The sequence below is a fragment of the Anolis sagrei genome, chromosome 2 (assembly GCF_037176765.1).
Source record: "Anolis sagrei isolate rAnoSag1 chromosome 2, rAnoSag1.mat, whole genome shotgun sequence".
Taxonomy (NCBI): domain Eukaryota; kingdom Metazoa; phylum Chordata; class Lepidosauria; order Squamata; family Dactyloidae; genus Anolis; species Anolis sagrei.
Window position 1 is genome coordinate 580,715 of NC_090022.1, and position 25,220 is coordinate 605,934.

General features: G+C 47.3%; 2 protein-coding genes and 2 pseudogenes across 15 annotated transcripts in view; 3 read left to right on the top strand and 1 right to left on the bottom strand.

Moving 5' to 3' along the window:
* LOC132766292 (zinc finger protein 850-like) overlaps positions 1-2,765 on the top strand; it is a 50,010-nt pseudogene extending 47,245 nt beyond the window's left edge.
* The window catches only part of LOC132766262 (zinc finger protein 135-like), a 457,616-nt gene that overhangs the window by 270,337 nt on the left and 162,059 nt on the right, over positions 1-25,220 (bottom strand). The gene's annotated exons all lie outside the window — the stretch shown is intronic.
* LOC132766369 (zinc finger protein ZFP2-like) overlaps positions 1-25,220 on the top strand; it is a 252,056-nt gene that overhangs the window by 170,614 nt on the left and 56,222 nt on the right. For 2 of the 14 annotated variants that reach the window (XM_067464950.1, XM_067464963.1), the window contains exon 1: positions 8,978-9,023. The exons of 8 other annotated variants lie outside the window; for them this stretch is intronic. The gene's annotated coding sequence lies outside the window, so the exon portion shown is untranslated. Of the gene's footprint in view, positions 1-8,959; positions 9,024-13,367; positions 13,404-25,220 lie in introns of those variants that run through there. 4 more of the 14 variants (XM_067464948.1, XM_067464961.1, XM_067464956.1 and 1 more) reach the window with 4 other exon arrangements.
* LOC137096220 (zinc finger protein 658B-like) lies at positions 13,363-20,206 on the top strand (annotated as a pseudogene).

A 25,220-nucleotide genomic window follows, 5' to 3' on the forward strand; every position in this document is an offset into this window, starting at 1 on the left:
AAGTATTTTTCTCACAAGACTGGCCACTTGGGATGGTCTGCCCGTACAGCTGGTCACTCAAGTTCTGAGTTGGGATGTGAGGAAGCGGGATCTAGGCAGGAAACGCTTTGCAACCTGAGCCCTTTCTGCGCTGACCATATTGTTAGAAGCCCTCCTTTGCAAAGGTTGGATGACACTCTGGACACACTGCAGTTCAAATAAACCCATACAGGGAATCGTGGGCCACTCTCCCCTCTTTGCAAGGCTTGCTCTTTGTTGGGCAAGGGTTAAAGTTCTTCTCGGCAGGCAGAGGCTCTTCTCAATAGGACCGCTCCTTCTCCCTTCTTCTCCGGCATTGGCTACAGCACCAAGCTATTGTTCCTATTGTTCAAGGAGAGACTTCTGTGCTCTGCTCCTGATAAGATTTTCCTCTCGTTTCTCTGGCAGGTAACCTCTGAAGGAACCTTGAGAAGAATACTTCCCTTTGTCTTAGGACAAGAATGAAATTGCCCAGCACTCACAAGAACAAGAAATAAGTTGGAGAAATTATATTTCAAGCTCCATAGCTGTGTATTCAAGGAGAAAAGGGAGGATTGTGCTGTGAAAAGTGGGGCTTGGTACTTTATTTATTCAAACGGACTAGAGCAAACAAAGACTGAGAAGAGGAAATCAGGAGAACATACCTGTGACCTTCTGGCATAATATTTGAATCATAAATGTAAAAGAATGGAAAATCTCAATTCCTTGTCAAAATCACATACAGGGGAGAAGCGACATAACTGTATGGAATGTGGGAAATGTTTCACTGCGAGAAGTTATCTTACTAGACATCAACGAACCCACACAGGGGAGAAGCCGTACAATTGCGTGGAATGTGGAAAGAACTTCAGTCAAAGGGCAAATCTGCTTACCCATCAAAGGACCCACACAGGGGAGAAGCCACATAAATGCATGGAATGTGGAAAGAGCTTCAGTCAGAGTGGAGATCTGCGTACCCATCAAAGGATCCACACAGGGGAGAAGCCACATAAATGCATTGAATGTGGAAAGAGCTTCAGTCACAGTGAAAGTCTGCGTACCCATCAAAGGATCCACACAGGGGAGAAGCCACATAAATGCATGGAATGTGGAAAGAGCTTCAGTCAGAGTGGAAGTCTGCGTACCCATCAAAGAACCCACACAGGGGAGAAGCCACATAAATGCATGGAATGTGGAAAGAGCTTCAGTGTAAGTGGACATCTGCGTCTCCATCAAAGAACCAACACAGGGGAGAAGCCACATAAATGCATGGAATGTGGAAAGAGCTTCAGTCAGAGTGAAAGTCTGCATACCCATCAAAGGATTCACACAGGAGAGAAGCCACATAAATGCATGGAATGTGGAAAGAGCTTCAGTCGGAGTGGACATCTGAGTATCCATCAAAGAACCCACACAGGGGAGAAACCACATAAATGCATGGAATGTGGAAAGAGCTTCAGGGAGAGTGGAAAGCTGCGTTCCCATCAAAGGGTCCACACAGGAGAGAAGCCACATAAATGCATGGAATGTGGAAAGAGCTTCAGTCAGAGTGGACATCTGCGTTCCCATCAAAGAACCCACACAGGGGAGAAGCCACATAAATGCATGGAATGTGGAAAGAGCTTCAGTCAGAGTGAAAGTCTGCGTACCCATCAAAGGATTCACACAGGAGAGAAGCCACATAAATGCATGGAATGCGGAAAGAGCTTCATTCAGAGTGGACATCTGAGTATCCATCAAAGAACCCACACAGGGGAGTAGCTACATGTCGTATATACTTGATTATAAGCTGACCAAATATAAGACGAGGCACCTAATTTAGCACAAAAGCTGGGAGAACTTATTGACTTCAGTATAAGCTGAGGGTGGGAAATGCAGCAGCTCTTGGTCAATTTCAAGAATAGAAATAAAAATAGATACCAATAAAATTACAATAATTGAGGCATCTATAGTTTAAAAATATTTCTGAATATTTGCATAAAACGGTAATTTGAGATAAGACTGGCAAACTCTGATTAAATCATTATTTTAACCTTCTTCAGTGTAAATGTGCTTACGTATCCTTCCAATAATAATAAATAGGGTGAAATATTAAATGTATTATTAATAATAAATAGGGTAAAATAATAAATGTAGTCATATTTATTTATCGTGTCATCTGCCACCAGAACATTGTATTACATTAATTCACTCCCCGGGGAGATTAGATCGGCGACTTCCCTCTTGTCATTTAGAAAAGAATTGAAAACTTGGATGTGGGACCAGGAGGCATTGGGACGTTCTGGCAGCTAGAGGAAGGACCTGGATGATGGACAGGAATGGACGGAACGGAATGGATTTGTGGAACTCTGAACACTGAGCATGAGATTAGTATACTGATTGTGTTATGTACTGATGATTTTAACCTGTTAATTGTTTACTTGCTGTTTTGTATGCATGTATAGTTGACATAGGCATCGAATTGTGCCTTCTTTGTAAGCCGCCCTGAGTCCCCCCTTGGGGGTGAGAAGGGCGGGGTAGAAGTAATCGAAATAAATAAATAAAAATAAATTTCTAACAGAACAAAACAAACAAACAGATTTAAAAAAAACACAAATTTTGCAAACTTGGTAGCTGATTAAATGTCCTTTGACCCGTACCTGGCCCCTTGGAGTGCCTCTGGGGTTGCCGCAAGAAGGTCCTCCATCGTGCATGTGGCAGGGCTCAGGGTGTATTGCAGCAGGTGGTCAGTGGTTTGCTCTTCTCCCCACGCGCATGTCGTGGATTCCACTGTGTGGCCCCATTTCTTGAGGTTGGCTCTGCATCTCATGGTGCTCGAGCGCAGTCTGTTCAGCGCCTTCCAAGTCGCCCAGTCCTCTATGTGCCCAGGGGGGAGTCTCTCATCTGGTATCACCCACGGATTGAGGTGCTGGGTTTGAGCCTGCCACTTTTGGACTCTTGCTTGCTGAGGTGTTCTAGAGAGTGTCTCTGTAGATCGTAGAAAACTATTTCTTGATTTCAGTCGTTGATGTGCTGGCTGATACCCAAACAGGGGATGAGCTGGAGATGTCTCTGTCTTGGTCCTCTCACTATTGGCTGCTACTTCCCGGCGGATGTCAGGTGGTGCAATACCGGCTAAGCAGTGTAATTTCTCCAGTGGTGTAGGGCACAGATGATGGACAGGAATTGACTGAACGGAATGGATTTATGGAACTCTGAACACTGAGCGTGAGATTAGTTTACTGATTGTGTTATGTACTGATGATAATGCGGCATGTCTCATGAAGAGCCACATCCACTGTTTGAGCGTGGTGAGATGTGTTCCACACTGAGCATGCATACTCAGCAGCAGAGTAGCATAGCGCAAGGGCAGATGTCTTCACTGTGTCTGGTTGTGATCCCCAGATTGTGTAATAATAAGAACAATAAATAGAGTAAAATAAAAAATGTAATAATAATAAATAGAGAAAAATAATAAATAATATTAACACAATAAAATAAATGTAATAGTGATAGAGTAAAATAATAAATGTAATAATAATAGAATACAATTATAACTACAGTATATATTTTGGGGAAAATGGTGTGTATATGAATAATAAAAAGTGGGAATGACTGACTTGGGAAGGGGGTGAGAAAGAAGGACTGGAAACAGGAAAAAGTTGGAATGGGAAGGAGTGTTTGAAAAAGTGGGAAAGTGAGGTGGAAAGGGGGTCTCTGGAAAAGTAAGACAGAATGGGATAGGAAGGGGGCAACTAGAAAAGGGGAAGACTGGGGTGGGAAAAGTGTGTGGGAAAAGTGGGGGGAAGATTGAGGTAGGAAGGGAGGAAAGTGTCTGTCTCATCCAAGGAGGGACCAAGCCCTGGGTCGCCTCTTCCTCCTCCTCCTCCTCCTCTTCCCTTGAGTCCTGGCCATGGACATACAAATAAGACATCTCCTGAAAATTAGCCATAGCGTGTCTTCTTGAAAAAGAATATAACACAGTGTCTTAATTCTGGGGAAACACGGAGAGAGCAACTTTATTTACTAGGACGCAATGGAGCCATGGCTTCAAACCACAAGGCAGGAGATTCCACCTGAACATGAGGAAGAACTTCCTGACTGGGAGAGCTGTTCAGCAGTGGAACTCTCTGCCCCAGAGTGTGGTGGAGGCTCCTTCTTTGGAAGCTTTGGAGCAGAGGCTGGATGGCCATCTGTCGGGGGTGCTTTGAATGCAATATTCCTGCTTCTTGGCAGAATGGGGTTGGACTGGATGATGGCCCACGAGGTCTCTCCCAACTCAAGGATTCTATGAAACGAGATTGGGACCCACTAATAATTCACGAGTTATAACAACGAGGGGACATTTGTTTATTGTGAGTTTTAGGAATGAGTTTACTATATTTAGAAACGGAAGAGTAAATAGAGAACAGCATTTAAAGTGAGTAAATACAGGTAAAAATCCCCGTGCGGCAAGAGTTGTGTTGATTGGTTGTTATATTAGTTTCCTTCTTATTATGTGGGTGTGTGTTGTTCAGTCTTTCACGTTTGTTAAGGATTCCTTTTTTAAAATCCCCAAATTGTAATTTGTGTAGACATGTTTTTCTTTCTTGCCTTTGAATAAAAATTATTTTGAAAAAACCAGAGTGTGATGTGGCAGCCACAAAGGCCAATGTGATCCCCGGCTGTGCCAAGAGGAGACGTGGTGTCTACGTCCAAGGAAGTCACGGCCTCCTTTCTCCTGCTTTGCTCAGACCTCACCTGCAATCGCTCTGTCTCCCGTTCTGGGCAGCACAACTCAAGGCGGATATGGACAAGCCAGAATATCTCCAGAGACGGGCTGTAGGGAATGTCTGAAAAGAGCTGGGTGTGTTTAGCTTAGAGCAGTGGGTCTCCCCCTGTGGGTCTCTCCCCAGGTGTTGTGGCCTACAACTCCCAGAAATCCCAGCCAGTTGGCCAGTTGTGAGGATTTCTGGGAGGTGAAGGCCAAAACGCATCTGGGGAGAGACCCACAGGGTGAGAAGAGAAGGAAGGGCTTCTTCCTCGGGAGGGAGAGGGGGAGGGGGCGGCCACGGAATGGTTTTTGGGGTTCATGTGACCCCCTGACTGTGGTGTAGAAAAAGATGGATAGGGTGTGACAGGGACGGAATCTGGAGAGAAGGGTGGGAGTGGCTTGTATGTGCCCGTCCTTCTCTGCCATGCGGTTTGCTATCTGCCATTGGTTAGAGGCTGTAACGAATAGCTAATTATAATGTACGTTTCATAAATGTTGATTAATGTTACGATGTAAGTGCAGGCCAGCTGAAGTGTCGCCTGAGCTGAGGCGTTGCCATAGCGACGGAACCGGCTGTGAGAATGTATCCAAGTTAGAGAAGCCAAAGGGGCGGAGCTAACTGCCACTCGGCCGGGGCAGGCGTTTGGAAAGAGCGCGTTCCTTTTAGTCAGCGGACAAGAGTGGAAGTTGGGTTCTGGTGTGTGGAGACCCTGAACCCGGGGGTTGAAGTCCTCAGCCTGCGTGTTTACAGAGTCAATTGGGCCTCTTTAAATTAGGAATTAGCTCGTGAGCCCAGGGGAAAGCGGAAGGGAGAAAAAGGCAAGCCAGTGCCTTGAATTGGCAGCGAATCCTTAATTAAATATCTCCTTGACCAGTTCTTTATAATCAAGACTCGTGTCCATTTATTGAGAAGAAGATTTACCTCAGAAGAAGGCGGCTGAAGATATTGGAAGAAAGGATCCTGGTTGGGGTCATAATGAGTTCCTCCTTCAAAAAAGTGCCTCCAGTAAAAACATTTAAAAAGTCAAAACTCAGCTCCACGCACCACCACGACTTTAGTCTCCTCGTTGCCCTGGTTATGTATTTTGAACACTTTTACCCCGCCCTTCTCAACCCCTTGGGGGGGGGGGCTCAGGGCGGCTTCCAATTGGCAACAATTCAATGCCACATAATAAAATACAAAACAGCAATTATAACAGTTAAAAGCATAAACTCACCCTCACGACCAAGGAATTCCTTCTAACCCTCAGACACCATCTCTTTTTCTCCTTTTACTCCAAACCACGCCATCTGGTCCTTCCCATTGAGCCCTCAGGACGGGATCTCTCTTCCAATGAAGCACCCGTTGTGTGGGAGGGTTGAACGGGCAGGCGAATATACGAGGAACACACATTCAGTTGGAACCGAAGGAGGAGGTTTGGAGAAAGAGTTTGACATCTCCTTTGGAGGATGATTGGAAGTATTTTTAATGCAATGATGTCTCAGTGGAACTTGGTGCCAGAGAGGCTTTCTCTGACGTCTAGGGGAAGTTCTAGGAAACAGTGGAAATGCGAGGAGAATGTTGGGGCATTTCATCCCCTGGAAGTGGAGTGGGCAGGTCAAAAGGCAACCCGGCAAAATGGGACAACCCAGAAGAATCCTCCACGGGGTGCAACCGTGGAGCAGAACAAGCAACTCCGCATCTGTGCGCTTGTCCACAGGGCCCTGCCTCATGCACAGAGGAAGAAGGGTTCAGGGCTACAGACAATGCAGCTGCTGTTGCCTGTTTTTGGTCTAAAGCTATTTAGTCGCTTGTGCTTTCTCAATTTTATCAGTGTTATGCTTATTTATGAAATGTTTTGAGATGAAAAAAGTAAATAAATCATACGTTGTGGTCTTGCAAAGAGCCCAGAAAGATCGGGGATGAAAGAGATGAAATGGGAAAGGTCAGAATCACAACGGGACCAGGGTTTTCCTTGCTGGGGATGCTGCGTGATGAACTAGGCGAGAAGCATGGAAGGCGACTCTCCGGTTGGGTGTTTGCAGCCAGTCCCCCCCCCCCCCCCCCCCCAATGCCCAGCTATGGAAAGAACCTGCTATTCTGACGCAAGGAAGAAGAGTGGCTGATGGAGACGCGTGAACCCGTGGAGAGGGACAAATTATTATTATTATTGCTATTCTACATTTATACCCCGCCCTTCTCACCCCAGTGGGGGACTCAGGGTGTGATGGTGGTCAGGGAGAAGAAGCCTTTGACTCGTCTCTAGAAAGACTGGGGGGTCGTTGCCTCTTCTTAGTGAGACGGAAGGGGAGCAGAACAGAAGCCCAACCCCACAGGGAGGGAGGGAGGGGGGACAGGCCTGTGGATTGGGTTGAGTAGTCATGGGATGGGAAGGTGTTCCATAGCTGAGGCTGGTTTGTGGTCAAAAGATGGTCTTAGTGAGAGAGGGGGAGGGCTGTGTCAGTTCAGTTTGAGATACCTCATGGGAAAGGCGCCTTCCCTTCTCCTCTGGGGAATATTGGGGGAGGGGTGCCCTTCCTTTCCCTCCCGAGGGACCCCCCCCTCTCCCTTCCAAAGAGATTTCCTCATGTCCTACTTCTTGGGACCCTTTCCTTGGGCTTCCCTCCCCCCCCCCCCCCCAGCCTTCCCCTTCCTTCCTTCCTGGCCTAACACACCATTCCTGGGCTTCTTCCTCGTGCAGATAAACAGCTTTGCCCTCACAGAGCCTCCTCACAAAAAACTTACACAGGAGCTTCACACAGGCTTGTGGATTGGGTTGAGTAGGCCTTGGATGAGACTCTGGGCAATACCTGAGGCAGGTTTCTCTCAAGTCCCCACAAGGTTTGAATCCGCAATCCCATCTTGCAGATTCAAACTGGCAACCTTCAGGTCAGCAGTCCAGCTGGCACAAGGGTCCAACCCCCTGCGCCACCGTGGTCCCATGAAGACCTGACTGAAATCAAGATACTCTGTAACCAAGACATTCCTGCTAATCTTCTGACCACGTCTCTTCTCTCTTCTTGATGCCAGAGAGGCTTTCTCCGATGTCTGGGGGAAGTTCTAGTGAACGTTGGAAATGCGAGAGGAGAATGTGGGGACACTTCACCCCATGTGGTGGCCTTGCCAAGAGCCCAGGAATCTTGGGACCGAAAGAGGTGAGGTGGGAAAGGCCGGGATCCTCACGAGAGCCGCAGGGCGTGACTTGCTGGGGATGCTGGGTGAGGAACTGGGCGAGGGGCACAGGTGAGGGCAGCCCCCCCTCTCTGCCCAGCGATGGGAAGGACCGGCCACTCTGAGGCAAGCCAGAAGAGGGGCCGAGGGAGGGGCGTGACCCCGTGGAGAGGGACAGGCGGAGGGCGAGGGTCAGGGAGGAGGAGGAGGCCTGGGCTCATCCCAGGAGAGAGAGAGAGACTGGGGGGTCTGGGTCTCTCCTTCCAGCAAAGATGGAGGGAGGGAGGGATGGGGACACACTCCCACTGGTGGTCCAGGAGAGAGGCAAAGGGGGAGAGTCACAGAATCCTGGAGGTGGAGGAGACCTGCTGGGCCATCATCCAGCCCCACCCCCTTCTGCCAAGAAGCAGGGCAATCGCATTCAAAGCACTCCTGACAGATGGCCATCCAGCCTCTGTTGAAAAGCCTCCAAAGAAGGAGCCTCCCTCCACCACACTCCCTCCGGGGCAGAGAGTTCCACTGCTGAACAGCTCTCTCTCCTAGTCAGGGAGTTCTTCCTCATGTTCAGGAGGAATCTCCTTTCCTTCCTGTAGTTGGAAGCCATTGTTCTTCCCTTGCGTCCTAGTCTCCAGGGACGCAGAAAGGAAGCTCGCTCCCTCTGCCTGGAGACTGGTGACGCGCCGAGCGGAGGCCCATTCCCATTGGCGCATCCCGGAAAATGCCCTCCCTCTCGGAGGGGCACAAGAAGAAGGAAGGGCGGAGACATGGGTTCGAGGGAGTTTCTGCCTGGCGACCGGTGACGTCAATGAGGACGGCGAATTCCTATTGGCCGGTGCTGAGCCTTTGGAGGAGAAGGAAGGAGGCTCTAGTGTTCCCTACTCCGCAGTGCCGCCAAGAAGCCCCGCCTCTCTCTGGGCACCCAGCCCCCGCGCGGCAGCCATGTTTGGTGTTGGCGGAAGTACAGCGAGAGGGGCCGGCCTCCGTGTCCTAGAGAGGCTCGGGAGGCTCGGGCGAGGCCTTTCCCCGTGAGCTCACTTCCGGAGGAGGGAGCGAGAGAAAGAGAAGGAGGAAGAGGAAGAGGAGGAGCTAAGGGTGGCGAGGAGGAGGCCTTCTTCTTCCGGCGAGAGAGGAGCCCGAGTGCGGGTGAGTGAGTGAGTGAGTGTGGGGTAGGCCTCGATCCTTTGCGTGGAAGGCCCTTCCTTCCTTCTGGGCCTGGGCTCCGTCTTCTGGGGGGCGGCCTCTCTCTCTCTCCGGGAAACGCCCCCTCCTCCTCCCCCTCCTCCTCGGCCTCGGAGCCCGCCTCTCCCCCCTCCCTCCCTCCCTGCCTGCCTCCCCTTCCTTCCATGCTGCCCCCCCCCCTTCCCCAGGTGAGCGCGGCCTTCCCCACTCCAGAGCGGGCCATCCTTCTCTCTCTCTCTTTCTTTGTTGACCACCTGGATCAGCCGCCCTTCTCTCTCTCTGCGCCTGATGGGGTCAGGATGGATGGCCTTTGGGGTCTCCCCAGACTGCCTGGAGTTCGGAGGAGCTCCCTCACTTCCTTCTTTCCTTCCTCCCTTCCTTCCTTCCTTCTCTGGAGGGTTTGAGCCGAGGCTGGATGGCCATCTGTAAGGAAGGATCAGGTGGCGCCTTCCTGCTTGACAGAAGGGGGTGGGAATGGATAGCCTCGCGGGTCCCGCCCGACTCTCTCCTGCCCTGACCACCCTGGACACTGGGGAGGCTTTCCTGGGCTGGGTCCAGCGGGGGGGGGGGGGGGGGGGGCTCCTCCTTCCTTCCTTCTCGGGAGGTCTCTCAGCAGAGGCTGGGTGGGCATCTGTCGGGAGGGCTTGTGCTGTGTCCTCCTCCTTCCTGGGCTGGGGGACCTTGGGAGTCTCTTCCAACTCTGAGTCTCTCCATTTATTTCTTTATGACACCTCCCTGCCGCCCTTCTCACCCCGAAGGAAGGAAGGAAGGAAGGAAGGAAGGGGACTCAGAGCAGCTCACAAGAGGCATTTGCACACAATGTATTATATTATGCGCATAGTGCAGGATGAGTATTTTATGTTACTCTATTGAACTCTAGCATTGTATTGTAATATTATTAGTAATATTTCATGTCCTATAAAATATATATGTATAATACCATATTATTATTATGAGGACTATATTGTGTTAAACCAAATCCCAGCTGTTAGGATTTCTGGGAGTTGAAGGCCAAAACCACCTGGGGACCCCAGGTTGAGAACCATTGTGTTGTTGTTGTTGTTCATTCGTTCAGTCGTCTCCGACTCTTCGTGACCTCATGGACCAGCCCACGCCAGAGCTCCCTGTCGGCAGTTACCACCCCCAGCTCCCTCAAGGTCAGTCCAGTCACTTCAAGGATGCCGTCCATCCATCTTGCCCTTGGTCGGCCCCTCTTCCTTTTGCCTTCCACTTTCCCCAGCATCATTCCCTTCTCTAGGCTTTCCTGTCTCCTCATGATGTGACCAAAGTACTTCAATTTTGTCTCTAGTATCTTTCCCTCCAGTGAGCAGCCGGGCTTTATTTCCTGGAGGATGGACTGGTTGGATCTTCTCGCAGTCCAAGGCACTCTCAGCACTTTCCTCCAACACCACAGCTCAAAAGCATCGATCTTCCTTCGCTCAGCCTTCCTGAAGGTCCAGCTCTCACATCCGTCGATGACTACAGGGAATACCATGGCTTGGACTAGGCAATGGATCTTTGTTGCCAATCTGATGTCTCTACTCTTCACTATTTTATCGTTTACCATTTTATCGTTTACCATTGTGTTACTTTACAATATTATAAATATTATATGTATACACAATATATTACATTATATTGTATTATTCCCATAGTACAGTATCAGTTTTATATATTACTAAATGGTACTATGCCATTGTATTGTAATATCATTAGTAATATGACATGTATATATGTATACACAATGTATTACATTATATTATATTATTAGGATTATATTGTATTACATTATGATATTATAAATATTATATGTATACACAATATATTACATTACATTATATTATTCACATAGTACAATATCAGTATTATATATTGCTCTATTGTACTATACCATTGTATTGCAATATTAGTAATGTTACATGTCTTATATATTTATAACTAGCTTGGGGACCCGGCATTGCCCGGGTTATTAGAGAAAGTGGGTAATGGCGGTTCTGTATGCCAAGTTTGGTCTTTATTGGTCTTTGGATAATGGCAGCATTATTTTCAGCAAGTGAGTGAAGGTACTTGAAGTCCCATCATCCATGGGCCATCCTCCTACAAACAGCAGCAGGATGTAGAGTGGGTCATGGGGGCTCTGTGTGCCAAGTTTGGTCTTTATCAGTCATTAGATGAGGGTGGCAGTGGTGTCAGTAAGTGAGTGAAGGTACTGCAAGTCCCATCATCCATTGTCAAATTCTTCCATACCGCACCAGGATGTAGAGTGGGTCATGCTGGGTCTCTGTGTAAATTGTGGTCCTTATCCATCATTGTTGGCAGTTGTAATGGTCTTAGGAAGGGAGTGCAGGTATTGCAAGTCCCATCGTCCATGGTGCATCCTCCTTCAAACTGCACCTGGATGTAGAGTGCGTCATGGAGACTCAGTGTGCCAAGTTTGGTATTTGTTGGTAATTGGATGAGGGTTGCAGTGGTGTGAAGAATTGAGCAATGGTACTGCAAGTCCCATAATCCACGGTCCATCCCCAGCCAAACCACACCAGGACGTAAAGTGGGTCATGAGAGGTCTCCTTTATTATATATATATAGTTATCTTATTAAGATTATATTGTATTATAACATTATAAATATTATATGTATACACAATATATTACATTATATTATTTGCATAGTACAATATCAGTATTATATATTACTATATTGTACTATGCCATTGTATTGTAATATCATTAGTAATATTACATGTATATATGTATACACAATACATTACATTATATTATATTATCAGGATTATATTGTATTACATTATGATATTATAAATATTAGATGTATACACAATATGTTACATTATATTATATTATTCACATAGTACAACGTCAATATTATGTTACTAAATTGTACTATACCATTGTATTGTAATATTGCATGTCCTATAAAATATATATTTATAATATGTCATTAGGATTATATTGTATTACGTTATAATATTATAAATATTATATGTATTCACAATATATTAAATTATATTATATTATTAGGATTATATTGTATTATAGTATTATAAATATTATATGTATACACAACATATTACATTATATTATATTATTCGTATACCACAGGAGACAAGGTGGAGCTTTCTTCCGCCCCGCCCCCGCCCCCCCTCTTCACTCTGGCCCAGAGCAGCGGTTGGTGCCCTGCGGTGATCATGGGGGCCAGAGGGCAGTGCCCAAGGGGCCTCACCCCTCCCTCCCTCCCCTCCTCCCTCAGACAGGCACTCAGCAGCCCTTCATTCCCCCTGGAGCACCCCTCCCTTCCTTCCTTTCCTGCCCAAAGCAGACCCTTCAAGGAGGGGGGGAGAGGGGTGGTGGTCCCAAGGAAGGAGCCTGGTTGGGGGGGGGGTGAGGAAGCCCCTTCCCCCAATTAGGTGGCCAGGGCAAAGAGTGAGACCCGCCTGGTGTGCCCACAGATAGGACAGATGGAGAGGCTGGCTTTCCACGCTCTTCAAGGAAACCATTGGGAGCCCTGTCGCTGGAACCGAGGCTCACGGGACTGGCTTTGCCCAGATTGGAATTCTGAAGACTCGGCCTGGATCCGCACTTCACTCTCTCCCAGGATCTGGCCCCACATCCTCTGCCTTGAACTGGATTCTGTGAGTCTGCGCAGCCAAATAACCCGGGATCAGATCTTGAAAGATAGGGCGTGTGGACGTTGCCTGAGACACGCAGCTCGAATTCTCTGCCCTGGGAAGCCAGAATGGCCCCCTCCCCCCCCCCCCCTCCCTCTCTGTTGTCCTTCTGGCTAAAACGTTTTCATTCGGACAGGCTTTTGAAGATGGAGGTTTTGAAGATCAAGTCAGGGGGTGTTGTGGTGTTTGGATACTTTAGATGGATGTTACCTGTGATTTATTTTTAGTGTTGTTTGTGTCTAATTCTGTTTTGATGTTTGTATATTTCTATATTTTAAATTGCATACTAATGCTTTCATGTCAAGCCGCTTTGATACGGCAGGATAGAAATGTAACAGCAACAACAACAACAACAACCAGCTCTATTCAGTTTTGGTACTTGGTCAATGGACTGAGGGATTCAAGCCCAACGTTCCCCTCATCCAAACAGATCCCACCCTCTCTCAGGCCAGTGAGTTTCCATTGTCCTTCTTTGGGGGCCACTAGAGATCTCTTCAAGATGGCCTTTAGTTGATCCAGCTTGCCATTGGCACTAGGGATTAATCCATCCAGAATTTCCAGTGGTTTCATCACTTCTGTACATTCGGCCAACATTTTCTTATGTTGTCTTCCTTTCTCCATTTTAGGAGGTTTCGACTGAACGTTGGATTTGTCATATTTTGGTAAGTTTTCAAATAAATGTTTTTTTGCAAACAAGCTCATATATTTGGCCTCAGGCGGATGTTTGATAAATCAGTATTTCTTTATCGTGTCAGGAGTAACCAGACAGTTGTATTACATTTTTAACAAACAAAACAAACAAACAAACAAAACACAAAGTTTGCTGGCTTGGTAGTGGATTAAATGTCCTTTGACCAGTATCTGGCCACTTGGGAGTGCCTCTGGGGTTGCCGCAAGGAGGTCCTCCCTTGTGCATCATGTGGCAGGGCTCAGGGTGCATTGCAGCAGGTGGTCAGTGGTTGGCTCTTCTCCGCACTCGCATGTCGTGGATTCCACTTGGTGGCCCCATTTCTTGAGCTTGGCTCTGCATCTCGTGGTGCCAGAGCGCAGTCTGTTCAGCGCTTTCCAAGTTGCCCAGTCTTCTTCTGTGTGCCCAGGGGGGAATCTCTCATTGGGTATCAGCCATTGGTTGAGGTTCTGGGTTTGAGCCTGCCACTTTTGGACTCTCACTTGCTGGGGTGTTCCAGCGAGTGTCTCTGACGATTTTTGAAAACTATTTCTTGATTTAAGTCGTTGACGTGCTGGCTGACACCCAAACAGGGGATGAGCTGGAGATGTCTCTGCCTTGGTCCTTTCACTATTGGCTGCTACTTCCTGGCGGATGTCAGGTGGTGCAATGCCGGCTAAACAGTGTAATATCTCCAGTGGTGTAGGGCGCAGACACCCCGTTATAATGCGGCATGTCTCATTAAAGGCCACATCCACTGTTTTAGCGTGGTGAGATGTGTTCCACACTGGGCATGCATACTCAGCAGCTGAGTAGCATAGCGCAAGGACAGATGTCTTCACTGTGTCTGGTTGTGATCCCCAGGTTGTGCCATTCAGCTTTCTTATGATATTATTTCTAGCACCCACTTTTTGCTTGATGTTCAGGCAGTGCTTCTTGTATGTCAGAGCACGGTCCAGAGTGACTCCCAGGTATTTGAGTGCACTGCAATGCTCCAGTGGGATTCCTTCCCAGGTGATCTTCAGAGCTTGGGATGCTTGTCTGTTCTTAACGTGAAAGGCACATATCTGTGTTTTAGATGTATCAGGAATCAGCTGGTTTTCCCTGTAGTAGGCGCTAAGGGCACCTAGAGCTTCAGAGAGCTTCTGTTCTACCTTCTCAAAGCTCCCTGGTTGAGCAGTGATGGCACGATCATCAGCATAGATGAAACTCTCTGTCCCTTCTGGCAGTGGCTGGTCATTTGTGTAGATGTTGACCATGGATGGAGCAAGCACGCTCCCCTGAGGCAGGCCGTTCTTCTGTTTCCGCCATCTGCTTCTCTGGCCCTGGAACTCAACAAAAAAGTTCCTGTGTTGTAGCAGGTTTCCTATGAGGCGGGTGAGGTGGTCGTCCTTTGTGATAGTATACATTTTCCTCAGGAGGAGGCGGTGGTTGACAGTATCATAGGCTGCGGACAGGTCTATGAAGACATCTCCTGTGATCTGCTGCCTTTCAAAGCCATCTTCTATGTGCTGAGTCAGGTTCAGCACTTGCGATGTGCAGCTTTTGCCTTTCCTGTAGCTTTTTGGGGTCATTACGGTCTTTGCCTGGCTTCAAGATGGCGATGACTCTTGCTTTCCTCCAGATTTTGGGGATCTGACAGGATGCAGTGCAGTTGTCCATCAGCTCCAGCAGCCAGCGCCTTGCTTTTGGGCCAAAGTTCTTGATTTGTTCCATCCGTAGATCATCCAGGCCAGCTGGTTGGCCATTCTTACATTTGTTGAGAGCCATGTCCAACTCAGTGGATGTAAAGGGTTCATGAAGGTTGTTGTTCTCAATCTCTGGTTGTCTGGCTATTGGTTTCTTTCCTACTTTGGTGGCAAGGTTGGGTTTCCCGTTCTTCAAGAGTTGGTGTGCTATCTGATCTGCCTTTATGTTGGCATGGGTATTAGGTAAACCAGTGAGCGGTGCTGACTTCTCTTCGATTCAAGGCCACACTGAAATCCCTTCCTCCTCTCCTTCCTCTTTTCTCTCTGATCCAGAATATGAGAAATCACTAGCCGTCCCCTGCCAGGCGTTGCTGTGGCCCAGTCTGGAGATCTGGAAAATAAATTAGAAAGTATTGCTTTCTAATATATGCAATTTCTTTCTGCTTGTGGATAAACAGTATTTCTTGCTGTTTCTTTGTCAGTGTTGATGTGGAGATTGCCTGGTTTGCCCACTCTGGAACATGCAACATAGAATTGCCCTGCTTTAGGGGTCCCTTTCCAATCTATGATACTATATCTCCCTGTGCGTGAATCATATAGATCTATCTATATCTATGGCTGGATGGCTCTTTGTCAGGAGGGCTTTGATTACGTTTTTCTTGCCCTGGTGAAGGGAGCTGGACTGGATGGCCTTAGGTATGGGGGTTCTGTGTGGGAACTTTGCCCCAAGGCTGTTGTTCGTAGGGTTCAGAATGCTCTTTCACTGTAGGTGAACTATAAATCCCAGTAACTACAACTCCCAACTCCACCAGTGTTCAAATTTGGGCGTATTGAGTTTTCACACCAAGTTTGTCCAGATCCATCATTGTTTGAGTCCACAGTGCTCTCTGGAAGTAGGTGAACTACAACTCCCAAACTCAAGGTCAATGTCCACCAAACCCTTCTAGTGTTTTCTGTTTGTCATGGGAGTCCTGTGTACCAAGTTTGGTTTAATTATATCATTGATGGAGTTCAGAATGCTCTTTGATTATAAGTAAACTATAAATCCCAGAAACTAAAACTCTCAAATGACAAAATCAGGTTTTTTTTTGAGTGATGGTCACTCCTTGGGTTAGTAGGTGTCTTGTGGCCAAATTTGGCGGCAATTGGTGCAGTGGTTTTTGAGTTATGTTAATCCCACAAACATTACATTCGTATTTATATAGACTAGCCGTCCCCTGCCACACGTTGCTGTGGCCTAGTCTGGTGATCTGGGAAATAAAGTAGTGACAAAGTGTTGCTTTGGCCACAGAAGGGGGGCTTGTTTTTTCAAAAATTGTAGGCCACTCTACAGATGGCAGAGGGTTCAAATCCCCCTTTGCCCCTCCTTGTCCCTCCGCGTGCCTTCTGCCCCTCCCTTTGCCCTGCTTTTTTTCCGTGCCCAATCTGGCCGTGCCAGGGGTCAAAGGGGATGGTCGCAAGGGTCGGCAAAGGCCAAAGGGGTTCAGAAGGCACAGAAGGCCCATCCTTGCAATTTCCGTGCCAGGGGTCAAAGGGGATGGTCGCAAGGGTCGGCAAAGGCCAAAGGGGTTCAGAAGGCACAGAAGGCCCAGCCTTGCAATTTCCGTGCCAGGGGTCAAAGGGGATGGTCGCAAGGGTCGGCAAAGGCCAAAGGCGTTCAGAAGGCAAAGGCCCAGCCTTGCAATTTACAGAGTTATCTCATCATCTCATCTGTCTTGCTTCCTGCTAACAATAAAAGCAACACAGGATATCATTTAAAGCCAAAAAACGCACACATTAAAATGAAACATTGACACTATTTAAAATAAACAGTTGTAGCCAATTAGAAGCCTGTTCTGAGCCATCCCAGGAAAGGTAAGCAGTCCCAACCCATCACCTTGTTGGCCATTAAAGCAGTCATGCAAACGATAATGAATCTCCTGCTGGACGCTCTCAGTTGGGCCAATACGTTGGAGGGCAATAAGCAGGACTCGGAGGTGGCCGTACTCCCAGGAGACTGAAGAGCCCTCCCCAAAACTAGGAGGCAAAGTGGGCCCCGCAATCTGCAGTAATTGTGAGGAGAAAGCCATGGTACTTGTGGATGTGATCAATAAACTCTCTGGTGAATTGGGGGACCATTTACCTGGTGAAACAAGCTATGCAATGTCCTGCTTAGGAAACAAGCCTGGCACTACCCAGACGACAGCCTCAGCTCACCTGGAAGGTGATCCTCCATGAAACCCCTGCAAATGGGCTCTGAGGCCGAAGAGGGGCCTGTAGTGGATGCGGTGAAATTGATAGCGTCCCTGCTACACCTTGAGCCAGAGCAGAAGCATGATCTTTAGCACTGGGGGTCCACCCACCCATCCTCCCTCTACCCCCTTCTCTCGTGTCCTGCTGCTAGGCTGAGTGCCTTCCACCCTGTGCGTCTGCATCCCTATCTCCATTTTTGTGGTCTTGGTGTAGAAGTTTGCTTTGTTTTCTTTTCTTTGCATTTGTTCTGCCTGATGTTTCACACCTTTGTGGTATAGGTTTTGTAAGAATGCAATATGTCAAGGGACTTTGTGGCCGAATGTGCTCTCCATGTCTCCAGGTTCCTCGCTATAGAAACGTGGGGCAGGGATCGCCCTGCAGGGAAAGAGAGGGTCAGGACAAAATGTGCTTCAGTTGGAAGAAATGAAGTACTTTTCTCACAAGACTGACCACTTGGGATGGTCTGCCCGTACAGGTGGTCACTCAGGTTCTGAGTTGGGATGTGAGGAAGCGGGATCCAGGCAGGAAACGCTTTGCAATCTGAGTCCTTTCTGCGCTGAGCATATTGTTACAAGTCTTCCTTTACAAAGATTGGATGACACTGAACACACTGCAGTGAAAGTAATCCCATACAGGGAATCGTGGGCCACTCTCCCCTCTTTGCAGGGCTTGCTCTTTGTTGGGCAAGGGTTAAAGTACTTCTCAGCAGGCAGAGGCTCTCCTCAATAGGACCGCTCTTTCTCCCTTCTTCTCCTGCATTGGCTACAGCACTAAGCTATTGTTCTTATTGTTCAGTGAGGTATTTCTGTGCTCTGCTCCTGATAAGATTTTCCTCTCATTTCTCTGGCAGGTAACCTCTGAAGGAACCTTGAGAAGAACACTTCCCTTTTGCTTAAGTCAGGAATGAAATTGCACAGCACTCACAAGAAATAAGTTGGAGAAATTATATTTCAAGCTCCATAGCTGTGCATTTAAGGAGGAAAGGGAGGATTGTGCTGTAAACAGTGGGGCTTGGTAATTTATTTATTCAAATGGACTAGAGCAATACAAAGACTGAGAAGAGGAAATCAGGAGAACATATCTGTGACCTTCTGGCATAGTTTAATAAATGTAGAAGAATGGAAAATAGAATGGAGAAGCGACATAGCTGTATGGACTGTGGGAAATGTTTCACTGCGAGAAGTTCTCTAACTAGACATCAACGAACTCACTCAGGAGAGAAGCCATATAAATGCGTAGAATGTGGAAAGAGCTTCAGTCAGAGTGGAGATCTGCGTATCCATCAAAGGACCCACACAGGGGAGAAGCCACATAAATGCGTGGAATGTGGAAAGAGCTTCAGTCACAGTAAATGTCTGCGTACCCATCAAAGGATCCACACAGGAGAGAAGCCACATACATGTATGGAATGTGGAAAGAGCTTTAGTCACAGTGAAAGTCTGCGTACCCATCAAAGGATCCACACAGGAGAGGAGCCACATAAATGCGTGGACTGTGGAAAGAGCTTCAGTCGGAATAGACATCTGAGTAGCCATCAAAGGATCCACACAGGGGAGAAGCCACATAAATGCATGGAATGTGGAAAGAGCTTCAGTGAAAGTGGGACTCTGCGTAAGCATCAAAGGATCCACACAGGAGAGAAGCCACATCAATGCATGGAATGTGGAAAGAGCTTCAGTCAGAGTGGAGATCTGCGTATCCATCAAAGGACCCACACAGGGGAGAAGCCGCATAAATGCGTGGAATGTGGAAAGAGCTTCAGTCACAGTAAATGTCTGCGTACCCATCAAAGGATCCACACAGGAGAGAAGCCACATACATGTATGGAATGTGGAAAGAGCTTTCGTCACAGTGAAAGTCTGCGTACCCATCAAAGGACCCACACAGGGGAGAAGCCACATAAATGCATGGAATGTGGAAAGAGCTTCGGTCAGAGTGACAGTCTGCATACCCATCAATGGACCCACACAGGGGAGAAGCCACATAAATGCGTGGAATGTGGAAAGAGCTTCAGTCACAGTAAAAGTCTGCGTACCCATCAAAGGATCCACACAGGGGAGAAGCCACATAAATGCATGGAATGTGGAAAGAGCTTCAGTCAGAGTGGAGATCTGCATATCCATCAAAGAACCCACACAGGGGAGAAGCCACATACATGCATGGAATGTGGAAAGAGCTTCAGTCAGAGTGGAGATTTGCATATCCATCAAAGAACCCACACAGGGGAGAAGCCACATACATGCGTGGAATGTGGAAAGAGCTTCAGTCAGAGTGGGAATCTGCGTATCCATCAGAGAACCCACACAGGTGAGAAGCCACATCAATGCATGGAATGTGGAAAGAGCTTCCGTCGGAGTGGGAATCTGCGTACCCATCAAAGGACCCACACAGGGGAGAAGCCACATCAATGCATGGAATGTGGAAAGAGCTTCAGTCAGAGTGGAGATCTGCATACCCATCAAAGGATCCACACAGGGGAGAAGCCACATAAATGCATGGAATGTGGAAAGAGCTTCAGTCGGAGTGGACATCTGAGTATCCATGAAAGGATCCACACAGGGGAGAAGCCACATAAATGCATGGAATGTGGAAAGAGCTTTAGTCAAAGTTCACATCTGCGTACCCATCAAAGGACCCACACAGGGGAGAAACCACATAAATGCATGGAATGTGGAAAGAGCTTCAGTCACAGTGAAAGTCTGCGTACCCATCAAAGGATCCACACAGGGGAGAAGCCACATAAATGCATGGAATGTGGAAAGAGCTTCAGTGAAAGTGGACATCTGAGTATCCATCAAAGGATCCACACAGGGGAGAAGCCACATAAATGCATGGAATGTGGAAAGAGCTTCAGTCAGAGTGGACATCTGAGTAGCCATCAAAGGATCCACACAGGGGAGTAGCTACATGTCGTATATACTTGAGTATAAGCTGACCGAATATAAGACGAGGCACCTAATTTAGCACAAAAGCTGGGGAAACTTATTGACTTCAGTATAAGCTGAGGGTGGGAAATGTAGGAGCTCTTGGTCAATTTCAAGAATAGAAATAAAAATAGATACCAATAAAATTACAATAATTGAGGCATCTATAGGTTAAAAATATTTCTGAATATTTGCATAAAACGGTAATTTGAGATAAGACTGGCGAACTCTGATTAAATCATTTTAACCTTCTTCATTGTAAATGTGCTTACGTATCCTTCCAATAATAATAAATAGGGTAAAATATTAAATGTATTATTAATAATAAATAGGGTAAAATAATAAATGTAATATTTATTTATCGTGTCATCTGCCACCAGAACATTGTATTACATTAATTCACTCCCCGGGGAGATTAGATCGGCGTCTTCCCTCTTGTCATTTAGAAAAGAATTGAAAACTTGGATGTGGGACCAGGAGGCATTGGGACGTTCTGGCATCTAGAGGAAGGACCTTGATGATGGACAGGAATGGACGGAACGGAATGGATTTGTGGAACTCTGAACACTGAGCGTGAGATTAGTTTACTGATTGTGTCATGTACTGATGATTTTAACCTGTTAATTGTTTAATTGCTGTTTTGTATGCGTGTATATTTGACATCGGCATCGAATTGTGCCTTCTTTGTAAGCCGCCCTGAGTCCCCCCTCGGGGGTGAGAAGGGCGGGGTAGAAGTAATCGAAATAAATAAATAAAAATAAATTTCTAACAGAACAAAACAAACAGATTTAAAAAAACACAAATTTTGCAAACTTGGTAGTTGATTAAATGTCCTTTGACCCGTACCTGGCCCCTTGGAGTGCCTCTGGTGTTGCCGCAAGAAGGTCCTCCATCGTGCATGTGGTAGGGCTCAGGGTGCATTGCAGCAGGTGGTCGGTGGTTTGCTCTTCTCCCCGCATGTCATGGATTCCACTTTGTGGCCCCATTTCTTAAGATTGGCTCTGCATCTCGTGGTGCCAGAGCGCAGTCTGTTCAGCGCCTTCCAAGTCGCCCAGTCTTCTGTGTGCCCAGGGGGGAGTCTCTCATCTGGTATCACCCACGGATTGAGGTGCTGGGTTTGAGCCTGCCACTTTTGGACTCTCGCTTGCTGAGGTGTTCTAGAGAGTGTCTCTGTAGATCGTAGAAAACTATTTCTTGATTTAAGTCATTGACGTGCTGGCTGATACCCAAACAAGGGATGAGCTGGAGATGTCTCTGTCTTGGTCCTCTCACTATTGGCTGCTACTTCCCGGCGGATGTCAGGTGGTGCAATACCGGCTAAGCAGTGTAATTTCTCCAGTGGTGTAGGGTACAGATGATGGACAGGAATTTCTCCAGTAGTGTAGGGCACAGATGATGGACAGGAATTGACTGAACAGAATGGATTTATGGAACTCTGAACACTGAGCGTGAGATTAGTTTACTGATTGTGTTACGTACTGATGATAATGCGGCATGTCTCATGAAGAGCCACATCCACTGTTTTAGCGTGGTGAGATGTGTTCCACACTGGGCATGCGTACTCAGCAGCAGAGTAGCATAGCGCAAGGGCAGATGTCTTCACTGTGTCTGGTTGTGATCCCCAGGTTGTGTAATAATAAGAACAATAAATAGAGTAAAATAATAAATGTAATAATAATAAATAGAGAAAAATAATAAATAATATTAACACAATAACATAAATGTAATAGTGATAGAGTAAAATAATAAATGTAATAATAATAGAATACAATTACAGTATATACAGTATATATTTTGGGGAAAATGGTGTGTATATGAATAATAAAAAGTGGGAAAGACTGACTTGGGAAGGGGGTGAGAAAGAAGGAATGGAAACAGGAAAAAGTTGGAATGGGAAGGAGTGTTTGGAAAAGTGGGAAAGTGAGGTGGAAAGGGGGTAGTTGGAAAAGTAAGACAGAATGGGATAGGAATGGGGCAACTAGAAAAGGGGAAGACTGGGGTAAGAAAAGTGTGTAGGAAAAGTGGGGGGAAGATTGAGGGAGGAAGGGAGGAAAGTGTCTGTCTCATCCAAGGAGGGACCAAGCCCTGGGTCGCCTCTTCCTCTTCCCTTGAGTCCTGGCCATGGACATACAAATAAGAAATCCCCTGAAAATTAGCCATAGCGTGTCTTCTTGAAAAAGAGATATAAGACAGTGTCTTATTTTTGGGGAAACACGGAGAGAGCAACTTTATTTAGTAGGATGCAGTGGAGCCATGGCTTCAAACCACAAGGCAGGAGATTCCACCTGAACATGAGGAAGAACTTCCTGACTGTGAGAGCTGTTCAGGAGTGGAACTCTCTGTCCCGGAGGGAGTGTGGCGGAGGTTCCTTCTTTGGAAGCTTTTAAACAGAGGCTGGATGGCCATCTGTCGGGGGTGCTTTGAATGCAATTTTCCTGCCTTTTGGCAGAATGGAGTTGGACTGGATGATGGCCCAGGAGGTCTCTTCCAACTCTAGGATTCTATGAAACGAGATTGGGACCCACTAATAATTCACGAGTTATAACAATGAGGGGACATTTGCTTATTGTGGGTTTTAGGAATGAGTTTATTATATTTAGAAACGGAAGAATAAATATAGAGCAGCATTTAAAGTGAATGAATACAGATGAAAATCGGCATGCAACAAGAGTTCTCTTAGTTTTCATATTATTATGTCATTGTGTGTTGTTCAGTCTTTCATGTTTGTTAAGGATTCCTTTTCAAAAATCCCAATATTGTAATTTGTATAGAAATGCTTTTCTTTCTTGCCTTTGAATAAAAATCATTTTGAAAAACCAGTGTGTGATGTGGCAGCCACAAATGCCAATGTGATCCCAGGCTGTGCCAAGAGGAGACGTGGTGTCTACGTCCAAGGAAGTCACGGCCTCCTTTCTCCTGCTTTGCTCAGACCTCACCTGGAGTCGCTCTGTCTCCCGTTCTGGGCAGCACAACTCAAGGCGGATATGGACAAGCCAGAATATCTCCAGAGACGGGCTGTAGGGAATGTCTGAAAAGAGCTGGGTGTGTTTAGCTTAGAGCAGTGGGTCTCACCCTGTGGGTCTCTCCCCAGGTGTTGTGGCCTACAACTCCCAGAACTCCCAGCCAGTTGACCAGTTGTGAGGATTTCTGGGAGGTGAAGGCCAAAACGCATCTGGGGAGAGACCCACAGGTTGAGGAAAGAAGGAAGGGCTTCTTCCTCGGAGGGGGGGGGGAGGGGGCGGTCACGGAATGGTTTTTTGGGTTCATGTGACCCCCTGACTGTCATGTAGAAAAAAGATGGATAGGAATGCATGACACTTACCTCCAGTGTGTAATGAGACAGTCTTAATAGACACGTGTTCACAGCACAACAATCTAAAGCAGGGGTCGGGAACGTATGGCTCGCGAGCCAGGTGTGGCTCTTTTGATGAGTGCATCTGGCTCGCCCGTGTATTCCCTTGGAAAGGAACTGAGCCCGCCTTTGGCTGATTAGGCCCCGAAGGAAGGGAGAAGGGAAGCAACGGGGAATCTTTTCCCCACCGAAAGCCCACCTTGACCCGTTGCGGCCTAGTCGCTTCCGCCGATCCCTGGCCTCGCGTAGCGGCCTCGCCGGGCCCGGAGCAGGGAAAGTGGGGAAGAGGGGAGAGCAAGAGGGGCCTTTCTTCAGCTACGGCACCCGAGAAGCGAAGCTCTGGCCGAGGGAGGGAAAGGGGCGGAGCGCGCCACGCCCCCTCTCGGGCCGCCGGGGGAACTGCACCACACTGAGGCCGTTTCCGCCTCCCTTCTCGCCCTGACTACAGCTCCCGGCATGCCCCGCGATAGCTCTCCAGGCTAAGGGATGCCGGGAAATGTAGTCTGAAAGGGAAAAAAGGGAATTAGACACCATTCCCATGTTTATAGGATTGAATTTCCTGAGGCCTTGCAAAACTACAATTCCCATGTTTCTCTGGGTAAACAGGTAAACGCCCCCTTTTGAATCAGTCTGCTCGGTCATTAGCTCAAAGCTAACCCTTCAACGAAGAAGATGGCGAAAAGAAAAAAAGATGAGTATCGTACATTTCAGGATGAATGGACTGAAGAATTCGCCTTTGTAGAGAGAGCAGGTTCTGCGGTGTGCCTAATCTGCAATGACAAAATTGCATCGATGAAACGGTGGAATGTAAAGCGGCACTTCGACACACGCCATGCTACCTTTGCATCGAAATACCCTGCGGGAGACAGCAGGAAGAAAGCGTGTCAAGAGCTGCTGAGCAGGGTGCAAGCTAGCCAGCAGCAACTCCGCGTATGGACCCGGCAAGGTGACTATAATTCCGCTAGTTTTGCTGGATCTTTAGCAATAGTAAGGAACGGAAAACCATTCACAGATGGCGAGTATGCTAAAACGTTGATGCTGGATGTAGCCAATGAACTTTTTGATGATCTTCCGAACAAAGATAAGATAATCAAACGGATACAAGACATGCCTCTGTCGGCAAGAACTGTTCATGATCGTACCATCATGATGGCAAACCAAGTGGAGGAAACGCAAGTGAAGGACATAAATGCAGCGCCGTTCTTTTCCCTGGCTTTGGATGAGTCAACAGACGTAAGTCATTTGGCGCCGTTCAGTGTGATTGCAAGATATGCTGCTGGTGACACACTGCGCGAAGAAAGTCTTGCTGTTCTGCCAATAAAAGGGTCCACAAGAGGTGAGGATTTATTCAAGTCTTTCATGGAGTTCGCTCGTGAAAAAAATCTACCTATGGATAAACTTCTCTCAGCGTGTACTGATGGTGCTCCGTGTATGGTGGGGAAAAACAAAGGATTTGTGGCGCTTCTCCGTGAACATAAAAATAGACCCATCCTAAGTTTCCATTGCATTCTACACCAGGAGGCACTTTGTGCTCAGATGTGTGACGGTCAGCTTGGCGAAGTGATGTCGCTGGTCATTTGTGTGATCAACTTTATTGTTGCCCGAGCCTTAAATGA